Source organism: Planococcus citri, chromosome 1 (genome assembly GCF_950023065.1).
Source record: "Planococcus citri chromosome 1, ihPlaCitr1.1, whole genome shotgun sequence".
In the NCBI taxonomy this organism is placed as follows: Eukaryota; Metazoa; Arthropoda; class Insecta; order Hemiptera; family Pseudococcidae; genus Planococcus; species Planococcus citri.
Window position 1 is genome coordinate 2,749,613 of NC_088677.1, and position 20,798 is coordinate 2,770,410.

The window sequence follows — 20,798 nt, forward strand, 5'->3', positions numbered from 1 at the left end:
AGTGATAATCGTGCAATGGAGTCGATGGTTTTTCGCGGTACTGGCTTCGTGTCCTGGAAGAGAAAAATAAAGGTCATTTTGGCGGCCAAAGGACTTCAAACCGCGATTCTCGAAGTAAATATGTTATCGGCGCGTAAAAAAGCGAAAGCTCTCGAAATTTTAATTAGGCACGTAGCTGAGAACGTTTTCCGACTGGTCAAGGAGACAGAGGACCCGTACGTATTCTGGACGGAGCTCAACTCCTTGTACCAGGCGGAAAACCAAGCAGCAATTATCGACTGTCGAACTCGTATTTCGAAGATTGTCATCGATATGTACAAAGGTCCGAAGGAGTTCTTGGAGGCATTTTATACGCTTGTCAACGATATGGAGAGTTTGGACGTGAAGTTGACTCCATCGGAAACGTATACGTATCTGATAAATGCTTTAGGCAATTCGCCTAAGTACGAGTCAGTGCGTATGACTGCTCGAGGACTAGTTCACGTCACAGCTGGAGATCCAAATCCAAAGTTAATTTCATCGTTGCTTTTGAGTTTGGAAGATGCCTCGAAGAACTCCTCGACCTCGAAGAGTTCGACAAGTACCGGTTCAGCGATGGCCGCATCCGATCAATCCGGTAATAATAATAATCGTAATCGTAATCGTAATAAATCGCGTAGTAGTAATTCGAACTCGTCCGGTAATTCGTCGAACGGTAACGGTGATCGTAGTGGTAAAAATGGCTTCGTTCAAGCCAAAGATCGTACCTGCTATAAGTGTAATAAACGGGGCCATATGGCCAAGTCTTGTCGATCCGCCGGAGGGAATTATAGAAACGATACCAACCCTCGGGGAAGTATCGTTTGCTATCGATGCAATCTAACCGGGCATATAGGTCGTAATTGTCCGCAGAACGGTGATTCGTCGCGTAATAACGGTGGTAACGGTTCGTCGAGTGGTACGTCGGGTACGTCTGGTACTGCAGGTTCGTCCGGTTCGTCAGGTCCTCGTCCGTCGATCGCGTTAGGTCTTTTTCCGTCGACTTCTGAAAAAAAGAAAAATTTCTCGTTAGAAGACAGTCGTAGTGGTAATATCGTAGATGATTTCGTTAAAAATAGAGTCGGTCGTAGCAGTTTCGGTGATAGTATCGCGATTTCAAATTTCGGAAATTCGCGTAACGTAAATATCGGTTCGAATTATTTTTTAGGTGACTCGATCGCTTTAAACCTCGGTGAAGAAAATGCGTATGTCGAGACAAACGACGACGACGGCGTCGATTTCATCACGTTTGTCGTCGACAGTGGTGCGACTTCGCATTTTCTAAAACATCCCGGAGTCCTGCTCGGTGAGAGGAAAGTAAACGAGAGTTTGCAATCCGCTCATTGTGAAGTCTCTTTGATCAAAGAAGGAGTAGGTCGATTGAGAGTTCTAGCCGATGACGGAAACGTCTATTGGTTGAACGAGGTATACTACGTACCTAGTCTTTCTTTTAGTCTTCTGTCCGTGTCGAAAATCGTAGCGAATGGTTATCGTTTCTTCTTCGATGAAGATCCTCGTTTGGTCGATCCTGCGGGAAATATAGTTTCTAGATTAGTACTTAACGATAATGGATTGTATACGATTCAATTTATGATCAATATACCTCCTCTTTTGTATTCTTGTTCAAATTATTCATCTGCGTTAATTTCTGACGATAGTAGTGACTCGACAAATGTAGGTAATACTTCGACGACGATAGGTAATGATTCTGGAGTTGTAGTATCGAACGTTTCAAGTGTAGGTATAGGAAATACCAGTACGTGTAGTGACAGTGATGTAAATCTGAAAAATAAAAAGAAAGTTAATAAGTTGAAAGGTGAAGGTGACATCTGGCATCGTAGGTTGGCTCATACGAGCAAGACGGTACTAGATAAGATCCCTGAGTTACGTGGATGTGATTGCCCACCTTTTAATCAATGTCAAATTTGTTGCAAAGCTAAACAGAAAAAACATACCTATGATTCGAGTAGGTATAGGTATCCAAATCCGCTCGATCTTGTTCATATTGACGTAATGGGTCCTATTACAGAAGGACTAGAAGGCGAGCGATATTTGATTGGCTTCGTAGATGACTGTACGAGATGGGGAGTAACGTTCGGAATGAGAAGTAAAGCCGAAGTAGGTACCTACCTAAAAAAGTATGTTAATATTAGTGAAACGTTATGGAGTACGAAAGTGAAGCGTATCAGGTGCGATAACGCTAGCGAATTTATTGGAGGTACCTTTAAAGAGTTTGTTGATGAGAAAGGCATATCGATGCAGAACAGTGAGCCGTATGAGAAGCAGCATAATGGCACCGTCGAGCGTTTTTTCCGAACCATCCAAGAAAAAATGCGAGCTCTGTTATACGAAGGCGGTTTAACGAATAAATTCTGGCTTTACGCTGCATACACGGCGAACTACGTGTACAATCGTTTACCGCATTCTGCCTTGAACGATCTGTCACCGTACGAGCTGTGGAATCGCCGAAAGCCGGATTTATCGAGAGTGAGATTGTTTGGAAGCGTTGCACGAGTTCTGGTACCGCCTGAAAAGAGAAAGAAAACTGATGAGAAGTCGATCGATATGGTTCTACTTGGTTTTACAGAGACAGGCTATGTATTGTACGATGTTTTACGTAATAAATTCACGAATTCGAGCTGTGTAGAAGTAGACGAAACGCGTAAGATACACGATGTTATTAACGATCATCTGTTAAAAACATCGGTATCAGTGAGTGTAAGCGATGTAAATATCGTACCTACGGTTACACCGGTATGTAACGCTGATCCAGCTCCTGGTTGCTCCAATTGGATAAACCCAGATGAGCTTACTGAAGCCGAACGTAGCGGTGATAATTTAGTAGATCGTAGTTTGATCGATACATCTGCTTCAGATGAACGTAGCGACGATTTTGCTTGCTTTGCACTCGCTGGGGTCGATGACCTTACGTATGAAGAAGCGTTAAACGGTCCTGAAGCGAAATTTTGGCGTGTAGCGATAGATGAAGAGTTAAAGGCGATGGAGATCAAAGACGTTTGGTATTCAGCATCTGAAAAAAGCGTAAATAAAGAGAATTATTCGAAAGTAGACAGTAAGTGGGTTCTAAAGAAAAAAATCAACTCGAATGGTGGGGTGAAATTTAAGGCTAGATTGGTGTTGCGTGGTTTCAAAGACAACCATTTTTATGAGTTGGATGAAATATACGCTCCAACACCTAATCAACCGATAATACGCTCGATGCTCAATCTAGCTATGGTCAACAAGTGGCAGTTGAGACAGCTAGATGTGAGTACTGCATTTCTCAATGGAGATATAAACCGAGGTATTATGTTCAACCCACCGAAAGGGACAAACGAAGAAAAAGGTGTCGTATATATTCTCAAACGTTCGTTATATGGGTTAAAAACGAGTCCCAAGTCGTGGAACGCAAAATTGAACGAGTACTTACTTTCGCTCGGTTTCGTAAGGAGTAAAGTCGATCCTTGTGTGTATTTCGATGCCGAAAATCCTCTACGTTGCGTGTTTGTCGTTTACGTAGACGATTTTCTAATTACAGGTTGCGATGATCGTCTAATTGAGTGGTTGGTCAAGCGATTGAATGAGCGTTTTGGAATCAGAGACCTGGAACAATGCAAGAAGTTCATTGGAATGGAAATTAATCGTAGTAAAGAAAAGTTAGAAATACATCAAAATTCATATATCGAGCAGTTAGTTAATGATTACAGTTTATCTAATTCGAATAGTATCTCAACTCCAATCGAACCGGGCTAGAAAATTACCAATCTCAAGCTCGATAAAAGTTATGAAACCAAAGTGCGTGGTCTCTTAGGAAGTTTAAGTTACATAGCAAGGGGAACACGTCCCGATATCGCTTTTGCTGTAAACTTTCTAAGCAGATACCAGCACTTGGCAAACAAGGAGCTATTCGAATATAGTAAGCGTATTCTCAGGTATTTACGTAGTACGTTGAACGTGAAACTTACCTACGTAATACCTGAAGTCGTTGATAAACACTCTGTAAGAGTGTACGTAGATTCGGACTTCGCTGGTGATTGTTTAGACAGGAAGTCAACGTCTGGAATTTTCGTGTTACATTATGGCAACGTAATTGACTGGGTAGTTAAGAAACAAAATTGTGTAAGTCTTTCGTCGTGTGAAGCTGAATACGTTGCGTTAAGTACATCTGGAAAGGAAGTCTTGTCTTGGCGAAATTTGTTTGTTGAATTGGAAGTTCGTATTGATACCGTACCGGTGTACTGCGATTCTAACGCAGCGATTGCCGTAGCGAACACGGTCGAATCTAAACGTACCAGACATATAGATGTCTGTTACCATCATATACGCGATTTAGTCACGAAACAGATAATCTACTTGCAAAAGATATCCTCGGCAGATCAACTTGCCGATATTTTGACCAAAGCCACGACACGTACCGTATTCGACAGACTCTGTGAGTCATTGTTTAACACTTAAATTATGTTTTCGAGTAGATTTTTGTATAATATAAGTATAGTTTTAACTGAAATTTTGCTGTAAAAATATTTTTTTATCGAAGTGTTTACAAACACCGGTAATGATAAGAAGCAACAAGTTTTACGTTTATTTAAGTGGTACGCGTGTTAGGTAAAATATTTTTATGGTGGGGTGTTGGCAAAATTGATACCGTAACCGTAACGTTTATGCTCGGTAATTTTAGTTTTTATTTTTAAATAAAAAATAAAAATTCGTTTCGCGAATTCTAAATATCGCTGGTTATGTTTTTAATGAAATTTTGTTCTTTTCGTAAAATCGCGTAAACTGTTGGCTGTTAAATTATCGTTTATTTTTCGTTGTTTTCGTTATGTATATAAGTTCGTCGTGTTAATATTGATTCAATCGTCGAGTTATAAAGTTGTCGAGCTTCTGCTCAATTTTGTTTTTGTTTTGGTTCATTGACTTAGGTCATTGACCGAGTAAATAAATATTTCTATTTATTTTGAGTCGTTATGTTTTAGTATGTCGAATTGTTTGATTAAAAGTCAATATTCTTTGAGTCAGATTTATCGATTTTGATCGATTTATCGTACAAAAATACTGCAGAATTTTCAAAATTTCAGGCCAGTTACCCCCCCCCCACCCCACCCTCTCCTCTCCTCACAGTTTGCCCCAGATATCCTCCCTCGGGAAAAAATACACCACTTGGGTACTTCAAGTTTTCAACTATAAAGATATTTTTTTGAAATAAAACCATCTTAGTTGAACGAAAAAATCGAAAAAAATTTCAAATATTCTCCCTCTCCCAATAAAATTATGGAAATTCACCTTTTTGATTTTTTTTTTCAAGTTTCAGTAAGTAATTGATCAAAATTTAATCTCACAAAAGTGTCCAGTTTTTTTTTTTTCTTTTTTTTTGTAAGACCAAAAATTTAACGTGGTCTTTTCCTCGTCCTTTCTCACGTTTTCCAAGTATCAGTCCTAAAAAATGTCCCAAGCAAGAGTTGGAAGAGCAAAGAATGAAAATTGGATATTTTTGAATCAACTTATCTGCATTTTGATTGTCACAATAATTAACTATTTAAGGCTCAAAACATTAAAAATTAATGAATGAGTAGGCAGTATCCCAACGTCTCAAAGTGAAAGAGAGCACTTTTTCTATTACTTGTAAAAGTAAAAATTTTAAAAACGTCAACTTATAACCGAGCAATAATCGTTTCATTTAGTCGAGAAATAACGAGAAAACATTTTACGAAAATGAAGATTAAGAGGGCAATGGTCGCCACATACCACAACATGCTCTCATTCAAGTTGAGATAATGCACAAAGCCATCCTATAATTTTCGCTCGATAATAAGCACACCTTTAAGCACCCAATATTGTAAAGTGAACAAAACAAAAAAACAAAACAAAAAAATGAAAAATAAAAACGCGAAATTATTAATCGTCGTTGACCTGGAATTATCAATTGAAGCGCTTTCTGTAAACAAAAAAGCGTAGGTGAATGGAAAACTTTCTTCATCTTCCTTTCACTTGCGCTAGGCATAACGATTCTTTGCCCCCACCGGCCGGCAGATCGACCAAACGGTACATATGTACGAATTTAACGCACGACTAAAACTATTATACAAACCGGTATCGTTAATCATTGACAGCGAAAGTTCTTTTTATTTTTTATTTCTAAACTTGTAATCCTAATACGAGGACGTTTGACCTTTCTAGTCATCTATCACATGTCAATTTATTTTTGGAATAAAAAATCTGTTGTAAGTTTAGTCGTTCGCGAAGAGCGTAAAGATATGGTATTGTGATGTGATGTGTGGTTTCAATGACTGTTTTCAGCTCGTATGTTGTACTCGTATTACTTATTTAATATTTACACGTGTTTCATTTCGTAGTGTCGTATAATGTTCGATTAGATACTCGTACTTTTACTTTTTCATTTCTTTTTTCATTTTTTTTAAAACTCAAATATTTGAATTTTTTGTTCGCAGAGTGATCATTTATCTGATAGATGACCTGGATACTGGATTTAATATCATCAGTTCAAATATGACGAAAATCAGAATGACGAAAAGAAACGAATTACCTTCAGATTTTGATATCGGTGAGTTATAATCGACCAATGATCTATATTCGTTTTAGTCTATGCAAATTAGATTATTTTCAATGCTAAAAAAATCTTGGATAAGTTTTCTTTTTTACTCCGGTAGAATGTGTTTACATAATTTTTTCAATTTTAAATAATATTTTGGATGAGCACTTGAGCAGTGTTCTGAAATTGAGCTGCTTTTCATGAGCAATCTTAAAAAATAATGCAAGAAGGGCTGTGAAAGAGTGAGCCACTCACTCTTTCTCCCTCTCTGAGGCTAAAATACAAAAAAAAAAAAAAAAAAAAAGATAAATATAATTAAAAGTATAGTCAAGTAAGGTTCAAAAATAATTGAAATTCATAAGACAATTCTTTAAAAATGAACAGAAATATCCTAAAAAATTGTTCTATATTTCTATAATATTAAAAATAAAAATTTAAAAACTTGTTGGAACAAAAATTACATAATTAAAAGGTTTTTTTTAATGTTGAAGGGACGCAGAGTTTTGATGAATAAGTATTTTAAATACGCGTTTTGATAACAATTTTTATTAATATTGGAACACATTTTTAATATTCTTGTTGCATTTTTCAACTTTTGTTGCATATTTTAATAAATTTCCTGAGATTATTATAAACAAAAATATCATTAAAATTATAACAAAATTTTCAAAAACTCATTCAAAAAGATGGAAAAAATTTTCAGAGCAGGTATTTTGAAATTAATTGTCAAAAATGTCTGAAAAAGTGATCGAAAATTGAAAAAGAACAGTTGAATAGATACAATTTACAAAAATATTTTATGGACCCATTTTGTGATAAATAATTGAAATTTGAAGGAATTTTTTCACAAATTATTTATTTTAGAAATTTGTTTTTCAAGTGGGTATCATTTGGTTTTAACAAAATATTTCCATGAATTTTATTCAAATTATCAATGATTCTATCTTTATCCAGAAATTTTCCAAAATTTACTGAAAAAAAAAAAATTGAAAACCTTATTTTGAAGTTGATGAACAAAATCTCGAAAACTGATTTAAAAATTGAAAAAAAAACTATTATTTGGACTCAGACATCAGCATTTTTATAATTCTTGGATTCATTTCAAGATACTTATTTTCAAGTAATTAATTAATTAAATTTTAAAAAAACACATTTTTTTCAAGTTTCCAAATTGTTTTGTACACGTATTTTAGTCAATTCCTAAATTATGAACACGAATGTTGTAAAAATTGCGAAAAAAATTGTAAAATGTGTTGGAAAAAAAGAGAATTTTTTAGAATATTTTAATGCTAAAAGTATGGTCAAAATATTGCGAAAATTGACTGAAATGGAACAGAATTTTTACAGAATTTTAAAGGAATTCGTTATGAAGAACTTTTTTTTTGCATTTTTAAAATTGTTTTGGGATTTACCTTTTGTAGTTGGTAACGCATAAGTATTTCAATGAATTATAATGTAAATGAAATTTCAAACAAAAGTGTCATGAAAATTATTTAAAAACTGATCAAAAATGAGAAAAGTTTTGAGAATGTATTTTTTGAAGTTGTTATGAAAATATTACAAAAATTCATATAATATTTCGGTAATCTTTATGACATCTTGGACTCGTTGAACTTTTGAGCGAATTTTCTGGCATTTATTGGTGTTTTTTTTCTTCTTATTTTAGACAAACATTCAGTGAATTTTGTGACATATTTCTAATTTTCAATCGGTTTTATAAAATTTTTGACAAATACGACATTTTATGTTATTGTTATGATTTTTATATACATTTTTCTTCGATGTTTTAATGATTTTTATTACATTTTCAATTCTTTTCTATTTCTGGTCTTTTCTTTAGAAAATTTCAGTGAAAACCAGAGAACAATATCTTATTTCGAAAGGAGTCAAAGATCAATTCAGGACGTTTCCTGTGAGCAATAAATTTCAAAAATCGACTCGTTGCTTTATAGTCCGGCATATGACAATAGGAGTAATTGCACCCCCCCCCCTCCCCGCCGATCATCCGGGACAACTTCTTTCTTAAAGGGGACGTCCTAAGGAACATTTTAAAGCAACTTGCCCCAAGAAAAGTTTTGCCTTACTTACAAAATGGCGGCCATTTTGATTGACAGGTCAGCCGAAATCGCAGATTTTGCGTTTTAACATAGGATTTGCTCAAACTTTTTCAAACTTTACAAAGGTAGATCGAAAGATCATGCAAAAATTATACACCTGTAAAAATTTCAAGTGCTGAAGTGCGTTTTTCGATTTTTGGTAAATTTTTGAAAATCGGATTTAGGCCAAAAATGAGGGGAAAAATCAAAATTTTACCAAACTGACCAAGAAAGCTGAAATTTGGGATGTACCTTATTTTCGACATGCCAAATCGATTGGAAACAGATTCAACCCGTTTTGAGCAGTTCTGGAGCCTCAAACAGATTTTTGAAATTCGAAATACCCACAAAATGCCATCAAATTGGAGTTGTAAAGCTAAGATTTATTCTAAAAACTAATTTTAATACGCTACGAAGTACTGCAGGTGAATTTCAAGTCGTTTTGGAGCCTCCAGCAACTTTTTGAAAATTCCTGAAGCCTCCAGCAGATTTTTGAAACTTTGAATTTACACAAAATTTCATCAAAATGGAGATGGAAAGCTGAAATTTACTCTACACTCCATATTTTAACACCCTCTGAAAACGACTTCTGGTGGATTTCAAGTCATTTTAGAGCCTCCAACGACTTTTTTGAAAATTACTGGAGCCTCCAGTACATTTTTGAAACTTGAAATTTCCCCAAAATTTTATCAAACCAAGATGGAGAATCGAAATTCATCCTGCAAACTAATTTCAATACGCTACGAAGTTGACTGCTGGTGAATTTGAAGTCGTTTTGGAGCCTCCAGCAACTTTTTGAAAGGTTGTATGACGTTTTTTTTTTGGAAAATTAAAATTTCTTAAAAGTAGCTGGAAGCTTGAAAACCATTTGAAACCACCATGTAGTCTGCGAAGTAAATTTCAGCTTGTCAACTCCATTTAATAAATTAATGTTGGGGAAATTTCAAGTTTCAAAAATCTACTGGAAGCTCCAGTAATCTTCAAAAAAGTCGCTGGAGTCCCTAAAATGACTTGAACCCACCTGAAGTCGTCTTCAGAGGGTGTTAAAATTGGAGTGTAGAGTAAATTTAAGCTTTCCATCTCCATTTGACGAAATTTTGTGAAAATGTCAAATTTCAAAATCTGCTGGAGGCTCCAGGTATTTTCAAAAAAGTCGCTGGAGGTCCTAAAATTACTTGAACCCACCTGAAGTCGTCTTCAGAGGGTGTTAATATTGGAGTGTAGAGTAAATTTCAGCTTTCCATCTCCATTTGATGAACTTTTGTGAAAATTTAAAGTTTCAAAAATCTGCTGGAGGCTTCAGGAATTTTCAAAAAGTCGCTGGAGGATCCAAAACGACTTGAAATTCACCTGCAGTACTTCGTAGCGTATTGAACTTAGTTTTTAGAATAAATTTCTGCTTTACAACTCCAGTCGATGGAATTTTGTGGGAATTTCGAGTTTCAAAAATCTGCTGGAGGTTCCAGAACTGCTCAAAACGGGTTGAACCTGTTTCCAATCGATTTTGCATGTCGAAAATTGGGTATATCCCAAATTTCAGCTTTCTTGGTCAATTTGGTAAAATTTTGATTTTTTCCCTCATTTTTGGCCTAAATTCGATTTTCAAAAATTCACCGAAAATCGAAAAACGCACTTAAGCACTTGAAATTTTGACAGGTGATAAATTTTTGCATGATCTTTCGATTTACCTTTCTAAAATTTGAAAAAGTTCGTGCCAGTCCTATGTTAAAACGCAAAATCTGCGATTTCGGCTGACCTGTCAATCAAAATGGCCGCCATTTTGTTAGTAAGACCAACTTTTTTTTGGCAAGTTTGCTTTAAAATGTTCCTTAGGATGTCCCCTTTAAGAAATGAGTTGTCCCGGAAGATCGGCGCGGGGGGGGGGCAATTACACCTTGTCATATGCCGGACGATTAAAAATGTACAAAATTTGTTTGTTTTTTGCGGTAGGTATCTTACTCCTTGAAAAAACCAGTAGAATCGACCTGCATCCTGCAATTAGCAGTTCTAAATTTTATGAAAATATGTCACAGGTTCACCGTCAATATTGCTTCACATTTTTCATAATAGGTGAATCCCAGAATTCCATCCGGTGAATTTCTTTTTCTCGTATTATTTTCGTATTCATTCCTTCATTGATATTATATTAGGTAAAAAATAATAGGTACGCAAACTCGTACAAATGCGAGATATTAAAAACACAAATACGAAATATTAAAATTTAATCACTAGGTACCAGCTTTCTTCTCAGTCTTCCTTTCAAAACCTAGTCTACATTTTTGACCAAATGTGAAAAAATTGGCAAACTATTCTGGCCCACTTTAGGTACATAGGTAAGAATTTGATTAAAATTAAACGTAGGTGCTTCTTCGTCATTATAAAATCATATATTTCTCGCTTTTACCCGTAAAAAAAATAATAATGTAATGAAAGAAATTCTCACACCATTAAAACGTTCGCATTTAGCGTCATCGCAATCATCTCTCAGACATTAAAAAAAAATCTTACCGTTCAAGTCTACACCTATGTATGTATAATTCACTCGTCTCGTACTCGTACGAGCAATTGTCGAATATCAATTGAAAAAATAGGTTACGTTGGTACTCTTTTTTCGCCAATTCAGCCGTGCTCTTGATCGTAAAATAGAAAAGAATAATGAATCGTATAAATACCTACTTGCGAATTTAATTCATTCATATTCATTGCTCGGTAACACAAACGACAGTCGTCATAAGCGTTTTAAAAGGAGTGAAAAAAAAATCTATAAAAAATCGAAAGTGATACTCGTTAAAAGGGAAAGCAGTATAGGTATTTGTTTAGTAATGTTTAGTTTTCTCGTAGTACTAGGTCTAGGTACTTGTGAGATGTGAGATGACTCGAGAAAAAAAAAACTTGATCTTTGGGTCGGTTTTCGATTCACTTCGTATAGTTGAAACCATGTTGAAACCATGTTTGTAGATATTCTCTACACTTTAATTTTAGTTACTTATAAGGTAACTAATGTGTTTATTAATTGGGTATTTTGTTTTATTTTTTTTACTCATCTGTGTATTATTAATAACTTGGTTAATTTTGTTGTATTATTTTATTATTCAAGGTTGAACGATTTGGATGAATGGATGACAAGAGACGTACGTATCGCATCGGTGTATCCTTGTAATTTGACGAACGATGCCTTGAAATTTCAGTACATTCTATCTGAATTCCTAAATTACCAACGTACTGAATGGATTTGACTTGATTGTCGTGGTAAGATTAATTTAACCAGTTCGGAAACCGAATATCTTTTTTTTTTTTTTTTTTTTTTTTTGATTTTAAATAACTGCTCTTTTATTGCTGACCTTACTCGTGTGTTTAATCTAAGCTTCTGATTGTTACAGATGTTGTGAGGTGTACTATAACGTTGTAAAATAAAAACAACATCTCGCGAGCAGGTGACATGTGAAATTATTGAAACTAATTTGTTTACCTAGCGTGTAAATTATGTTATTTTTAATTCGATTTACCTACGAACAGAGAAAGAGAAATGTACAGCGACAATATAGTACTACTTACCTACACTTACTTTTAAATACATACTCGTACTTATTACTCGTACACGTACGTGGTGTATTAAACACAGCACGCGAATGTTACCTTTCCTACCTACCTGTACTTCTACTTACATTTTTCAACGATTAACCACGACAACGTCGACGTAATTAACTCGTAAAATACACGTTTAAAGAATTATATATTAACATAGCGGATTACTCGTACAATATAAATCTACTCTTACTCATACCTAACAATTTACTTACGTTTATGTGTAAAAACAATACTCTCGATTCTCTTATGTTTACTCAACTGACTCTGTGACTCGGATGATGACAAAACGTCTTTACACACTTTCTTATGTTTTATGCGTATCGTGTAACGAATTCGCATCGTATATTCGTAATATTATTGAATAATTTTTTTTTTAACGCACGTTCACCTCATGATCTACCTACGTAATATAATTGCACAGCTCGAGCTGGCCGATGTAAATTTCATTTTTCATTGTATATTATTCATCGTGATAATCTTCATCTCACACGCTTCATTTTTTCCATATTATATTTTATAAGTATAGCACTTTTCCTACCTACTAACGGTTTATTATTTCTTCGGTATCTGTCCACTTTGAATTGTCTTTTGTGTGTACATGAGTACTACTTCGGAAACTGTCGTATGGATTTTGAGACTGATTTATCTTCGGGGACTGTCGACGTGTTGTAAATAATTTTTTACTTGTACGTTTAACGAATTGAAAGTTCGTAGGGTTGCCAAATTTGATATGTATTGTTTGATTTTATTTAATTCAAGAGTAAAATTTGTACGATTCTACGAACGATTACTTATAAGTAGGATATTTACTCGACTCAACGATGATGAAAAACTTAATTCAACGTTTTCTGACTATTCGACGATAGATTAAATACCTTTACTTACTATCAGAGCCATGACGATTGGGAAAAATTGAGGATATTGTTTATTTACTTTAAATTTACTATTTAGATTACAATAATTTCTACACATCACTTCAACAGACCTCTGCTTACTATTACTTTCATTACTAAATACTAAATAAATTCATAAAAATTCAACTTCACTGTAAAAATTTACTATTGCTGGACGAATTGTATTTACTGGAATTTGAAGGGAGGGGTTAGGGTGTGGATTTGGGGCGAATAATTCATTTTGTACGTTCTTATAACTCGAGAATTACTGCGAATACTCGTACCTAAACGTTTTACTAATATACTCGACCCATCTAAAAATATTACTTATGTACCTATTTTAAAATCACGAAAAACTCATACCGAATATGTACTTACTATTACAATTGTACCGTACCTAATACCTCTATGTACTAATAACTGATAAGACTTTTGTACCTTACCTACTTACTCTACCTATGTGTATACTTATTAATGAATAATTTTATGAACTCATATTTTACTTTGGCGCATGTGTACTGTACTTAAAATTAATCCACGTACCTCACGAAGTACCTACCTATTTACCAACGACATTTTAAAATAATGTAAACATTAAAACACGAATGTACTGGAATTTGTTAATGTACTCGTAGTACACGTTTAATTGCTGTATTTCAACTTATACGATATTACCTATATAAAATAAATTTTACTAACTAAGTAACATAATATGTAACATAACCTTACTAAAATGTAAATACTGAATTTTTCAAATGTCAATAATGTACTTAGAATCGACTAATTTTTACTACAAATCACGATCATACCTAGAAAAATGACTAACGTGCTTCGGTATCCGAGCTTCTTCGCTACAGTACATACTTACAATATTACTGAGAAACTGTTGAAATCAAAAGAACGTGAGACAGAAAAAAAAACAATTACGATTTTTTTTACTAAAAATTTAAAGTTTTATAACCAAACATTGTAACGTACGTTTTCAATTCTTATTACAGACCTATTAAATGGGTCTTACGTGACCAGTGACCATAACTCAACTCTTTTTCAAATTTGGCAATCTGCAGTAATTAATATTTTTATTTATTTTTTTCTAAAGGTAATCTATTTTATTGATTAGAATTTTGATTAGGTATTTTTTCTTCTCACGCTCTGTAAACATCTTTTATCGCTTTGTATTTTCGGCATTTTTTCTCCAAATTTTTGTTGTTGTTAGTAGTAGGATTTTATTTCAGCTAAACGAAGAGAGACTATTTTCCAAAAGGAACCAGTTTGTCTGAAATTTCGCTACGTTACGCGGTCAATCAAGTAATTTATTTTTCATTATCTAATAAAATGATGACATTTATTACAAAATTATCGCAGTTCTGTGATAGATAATTATATCTAGATATCATTTGTTCGCAGGTATAAAGGTATAATTATTATGAATGATTCAAGAATTCCTGCGTTGGGTTAGAATATCTACGACATTTTCCCCTTTTGTCAATCGAGTGATTTATCGAACTGAGTATAGTGATGTGAAAATTCCATTAAAACAGTAATAAATAGGTGTGTATTGAAAGGATAATTATTTCCTTCGAATAATACGTGTAGGTATAAGTATGTAATTCATTGAATTATTGCAACTGATGTCGTATTTTTTTCCATTATTTTCAGGAGAGGGTTTGTTCAAATCAAAACATGCGCTATTATTTCGTCATACTCAAGAATATTGAATCGTTCTTATTGCTATTATTGTCAATGTCGATCCAGAGTATATGCAGTAAAAATCGAATTGTGTATCGAAAATATGCATACTTAAACTCTAGACCTTCGAGTTTTAGTAAAAATGTAATAAGAGTTTGAATTTTTATGATCTTAATGAAGCTGTTCAAAAACAATAAAACATCTATTTGGTTTTTTAATTATTTCAAAATGCATAATGTGTTTATTTTAAATGAGAATTTTTATAGTGGTAAATTTAAGGATTATATAGGGTCTCGGTGGAAAAAAAGTTGATGGGTTTTTTGGGGAGGGGATGGGTAAGCAAAAAATGTTTCCCATAAAATTTCCTACCAGAATGGTAATTATTATAATTTTTTTGAAAAAATGCATTTTAACCTCGCACAATCGTAATTATCCAAAATATTCTCAAACGATCACTTTTGACAAAAAAAAAAAAAAAAAAAAAATGAAAAATTTACTGTTTGCGAATTAGCGAACGAAAAAAGCTGAAATTTAGTTTCCATCTCATTTTTGACCTCCCTAGTCGAGTTGTTATGGTTTTGAATTGTTCTGAGGCCTCTAACAGATTTTTGAATTCTCCAGTTTTCGAAAAAAATTCGATAAATAGATTCAAACTGAAATTCAGTACCTAAAAACTCAGATTTACTACTCGGTAGGTTAAAAATATCCAAATTTGAACAATTTTTCGATTAAACGTTCGCGAATGGCGAATTTTTCATTTTTTTTTTTTTTTTTCAAAAATAACCAGAGGAGAAAATTTTGAATTTGGATCGACACAAACTAATTTTTAAAATATGTGCTCGAGTCGGTCAAAATGGTCACAATGTATGTTAAATTCGAGTTTATAAGGGCTGAATTTCATTTTGATCCTATCCTATATTTATGGTACTTTTTTAAAAACTAGAAAACCTGAAGAATCTGCTAGATGCTCCTGAATAGCTCAAAACCAAGACTGATCCACTCTGGATGTCGAAAATAGGATGTAAACCAAGTTTTTCAACCTCTGACGTCAATTTAATCAAATTTTAATCTTTTTCATAGAAAATTGGCCAAATTTTAAATTAAAAAAAATTCGCTAAAATTGAGAAATGAATTTCATCAGCTAAAATTTGTGTTGGTGGTGTATTTTAAGATCCATTTTTAATTTTTCGTTGTTCGATTTTGATATTTATTTGCCAGCTGGGATATCACCTTCGTGAGGAGTTGAATCGAAAAAATGAACGACCTCGTTGTAAGGTTTAAGAGACGCTGAGTATTAGTTTTCAGAAACCGAGTGAATATTCGAACTCATCAAGGAACCTTTTGGAGTCTGGGACTCTTTTTGATTTTTTTTTTTTCACTAAAGCATAGAGCTGGGTCATTTTGGTAATAAATTTGATAACACTGAGAGAGGAGACACTTTTCCGGATGCAAATTTCTTGAAAAAAAATGCTGCAAATATCTACCTTTTCAAAGCCCATGTCAAAAGTTGACTTTAAAACAGGGTATTATAGGTACCTGAGTTATTAAGTATTTTGGAAAAAAATCTGGGCTAAAAATCACACCTTTTCTCGATCACATCGAGAGCAGGTAACCCTTAAAAAGATTTGTGTTGAAAATATCACCCATGAAAAAAAAAAATTCCTCAGTAGTGACATCCCAATCTAACGTTTTGAGAGATTTTGGTGTATTTTTTGAAAAAATTCGAGCCTCAAAAACACCATCGTCCGCATTTCTTTCAGAATAAGGTCTCTAAATTCGATTTTAATTCAAACGTGACCAAAAATGTAAGTATTTTTTTTTTTTTTGGAATAATCATATTATCGACATTTGAATTTTTTTGCCAATCAATGCAATTTTTTAAACATTAAAAAAAAATTAAATCCTCGTAAGATCTTTTAATTTTGTTGTTTGAGCACTAGAAATATTTTTTTTGACTCTTCCAAAGGGATTATCACGCTCTGGAGGGAAATGTGTGAAATCCGTTATTGAGAGATCGAGAAGTTCCACTTGTTACTAATATTACAAATAAGTGTTTGAGAAAAAAAATACGATAAGTAAGTAAGGAACTAATGAAATTCAGTTCCTTCAGATTCTAATTTAGTCTATTCGTCGCCGTCCCCACCCTCCCTCAGCAATTTTTGAGCGTGATTTTCAAATATGAATTTTTGTCAAATATCAAATCTGTTTTTCATTTTTCTCAACTCAAAAAATTGATTACTTTAAATTTTAAAGATTGAGATTTTCGTGACTTTGATTTTTTTAAATTTCATTATTGTTTACATACCTATTATTATATCGAAGATACAAAATTCACTTATAATTAGTAATAAATTTTTAAAAGGCTGAATATGTCTTCTTTGTTTTTATTATTTCAATTATTGCATTTTGCCAACTTTTTACAGCATGCACTTATTTTTCGAAATTTCTCAACCTCGGCGAGCTTTAACGTCCACTTTGCTTTGTCCTTATCCGAAACAACTTCAATGTACGCACTGAATCTACTCGTATGTAGGTACGTAAAAATATAATTAGGTAAGAATTAAATTTTCATTTTTCATGCCTATAGTGTGTAATATTCTCATAAATTACTTACCTGCTGGCTGCTACTTGGAGAAACTGGAGAAAAGATTCCATCTGTAGGTATTTCTCTTCCAACTTTCGCAAATTGGACATGGCACAAATCACACATTCGATAAAAAAGTTGAAACAAATAATACGAATGCACCGATCGAGCAAATTAATTTTTAAAAAAACACACCACGAACGTACAGAACCCTCTCTTAAGAGTCTTGAACTCTTGATGCAATAGCAACAACTGGTTGAATGTGAATGAAAATCTTACTGAATAGTGAATGGAATTAAAATCCATATCAAAATGCCAATCGTGGTTTCAATAACAAAATCAGCATCAGCATTTTCTACTAAAAACAAACCAACTGTTGGGTTACCGTTGCATATAATACATCTGGATCTTTCCCCGATTACCTGCCTATCGATTTTGATAAACCGAAGAAACCGATACATGTCGACAAATGGGAAAAGAATGTGAAATAGTGAACAATCATATCGTGGAGATATTTTTACTTGAGGTAGGTAGCAGGTACCCTCAGTTTTAGCTGGGTTGTTTTTACGACATGCTTCTTCGATCTATCTCGGTTTTGTTTGAAATGAAGAGTCGAGAGTGTGGGTTCAAAATGTTCATTGTACATAATGATACAATTCTAACGGCGATTGCAAAATAAAAGTTCTAATTTGTATCATCATCATCATCATAATACCGCAAGTTTATTGATTCAAAATAAGATTGCCAAATTGAATCTTAACTAATGTTACCTACTATAGGTATAGGTATACTTAACATACTATCTTATTAGGTAGGTATACCCGCGATCTTGTAAAATTTTTTACCCTTGCAATAGGAACCTTTACGACAGCCACCTTTGCAAAAGCATCCGAAAAGATCGCAGTCTCCATATCCGCAGAAAGGAGTACTACGAGAGCCGTCAGCACATCTGCCAACTGGCACAAATTTGCCATACCATGAAATTTTAAAGCCAATGACTTCAATTTCACACACAGGATGGCAACATGCGCCATCTACCCTTGCATAAAATAAATGCAACAAAATATAAACGACAATTTTTACGTAAGAACGCATTTTACCAAGTATGACAAGCTAAAGCCATGTACCCGATGTAGGTATGTGTAACACAAAATTGCGAAACTGAATCAAGATTTTCAGCAGAAAGTCTAATTTTATAATTTTAATGGCTTGATTTATACTATCATAATTACCTCGAATTCTAATACCTACCTAATTGTAAATTTTATGGAATCGAATAATACCTACATCTAATTACGAAACGTGAATCGGGTACAGCTATGTATAGGTAAGTAACCTAATTAGCCCAAATGTCAAGATTACGCGCGTAAATTGATTCTATTCAAATAATAGGTATATTTCAACATAGTTTATTGGTACCTACATCAAAAAAGGATAAAATTCCTACAAGGGAACCTCTTGAAGTGTCACACTCCGATTTGAACGAAACCCCGATTTTTGGAAAGAGCATAGTCTAAACCCCCCAAAACCAAATTTTCAGCTGCCCAAGTTCATTTTTCGATTCTTGGCGAATTTTTGAAAATTCAAAATTGACTGTTTTTGGCGATTTATGCTTTTTGAAAAAAAGTACGTACTTGATCAATAAAAATGGTCAAAATAAGTCCAAAAACTAATATGAATTACCCAAATCCAAATTTTATCAATTCTAGCCATTCTGGAGCCTCCGGCGCAATTTTTCAATTTCTCCAGAATTTTGAATTTGCCCCAGAAGGCGCGAATATGAAGTTGGGCAAGTAAAAAACGAGTTGTATATTACACTCGACATGTTTAACGAGTTTATCCACATTTGAGCCGATTTTGAGAGTGATACCTACCTCAAAAGTGGTTTTTTGACCGGTTTTTTTCAAAATTAAAAAAACCAAAAAATCCAAAATTTTCCCGTTTGTGTGGAAATTTTCGAAATTCACGCGAATCGCTGTATTTTGTCCAATACAAACCCCCAAATCCAAATTTCACAATTTCCAGCCATTCTGGGGCCTCCAGGGCGATTTTTCAATTTCTCCAGAATTTTGAATTTGCTCCAGAGAGCGTGAATACAAAGGTTAGGCAGCTAAAAATCGAGTTGTATATTACACTCGACCTGTGTAACGAGTTTATCCACATTTGAGCCGATTTTGAGAGTGACACCTCAAAAGTGGCTTATTGACCAGCTTTTTTCAAAATTAAGAAATCCAAAAAATCAAAAGATGACCGTTTGTGAGGAAATTTTTGAAATTCACGCGAATCACTGTATTTTGTCAGTAACTATAACCCCCCCAAATCCAAATTTCACAATTTCCAGCCATTCTGGAGCCTCCAGCGCGATTTTACTATTTCTCCAGAATTTTGAATTTGCTCCAGAAGGCGTGAATATGCAGTTGGGCAGCTAAAAATCGAGTTGTATATTACACTCGATCTGTTTAACGAGTTTATCCACATTTGAGCCGGTTTTGAGAATGACACCTCAAAAGTGGCTTTTTGACCAGCTTTTTTCAAAATTAAAAAATCCAAAAAAATCAAAAGTTTCCCGTTTGTGTGGAAATTTTCGAAATTCACGCGAATCGCTGTATTTTGTCCAATACAAACCCCCCAAATCCAAATTTCACAGTTTTCAGCCATTCTGGAGCCTCCAGTGCGATTTTTCAATTTCTCCAGAATTTTGAATTTGCTCCAGAAGACGTGAATATGAAGTTGGGCAGCTCAAAATCGAGTTGTGTGTTATACTCGACCTGTTTAACGAATTTATCCAAATTTCAGCCGATTCTGGAGGAGACACCTCAAGAGTGGTTTTTTGACCAGCTTTTTTTCAAAATAAAAATAATTCAAAAATCAAAAATTTCCCGTTTGCGAGAAAATTTTCGAAATTTGCGCGAATCACTGTATTTTGTCCGTAACTAGCCCCCCTCCAATTCAAATTTCCCAATTTCCAGCCATTCTGGAGCCTCCAGCGCGATTTTTCAATTTCTCCAGAATTTTGAATTTGCTCTAGAAGGCGAGAATATGAAGTTGGGCAGCTAAAAATCGAGTTGAATATTACACTCGACCTGTTTAACGAGTTTATCCACACTTGAGCCGATTTTGAGAGTGACACCTCAGAAGTGGCATTTTGACCAGCTCTTTTCAAAATTAAAAAATCCAATAAAATCAAAAGTTTCCCGTTTGTGTGTAAATTTTTGAAATTCACGCGAATCGCTGTATTTTGTCCAAAACTAACCCCCCGGAGCGCAACTTCCACCATTTCCAGCCGTTTTGGAGCGAGAGTGACACCTCAAAAAACCACTCTTTAGTTGTCACTTTCAAAATCGGCTCAAATGTGGATAAACTCGTTAAACAGGTCGAGT

General features: G+C 34.1%; 1 protein-coding gene across 4 annotated transcripts in view; it reads left to right on the top strand.

The window, feature by feature from the left end:
• LOC135844758 (uncharacterized) overlaps window positions 1–15,052 on the top strand; it is a 126,865-nt gene extending 111,813 nt beyond the window's left edge. The window contains exons 1-6 of one of the 4 annotated variants that reach the window (XR_010558628.1): window positions 6,145–6,239; window positions 6,468–6,580; window positions 11,762–11,913; window positions 12,045–14,453; window positions 14,553–14,696; window positions 14,805–15,052. The gene's annotated coding sequence lies outside the window, so the exon portion shown is untranslated. Of the gene's footprint in view, window positions 1–6,144; window positions 6,319–6,467; window positions 6,581–11,761; window positions 11,914–12,044; window positions 14,454–14,535; window positions 14,697–14,804 lie in introns of those variants that run through there. The other 3 variants (XR_010558627.1, XM_065363104.1, XM_065363095.1) reach the window with 3 other exon arrangements.
• The last annotated feature ends 5,746 nt before the right edge of the window (window positions 15,053–20,798 follow it).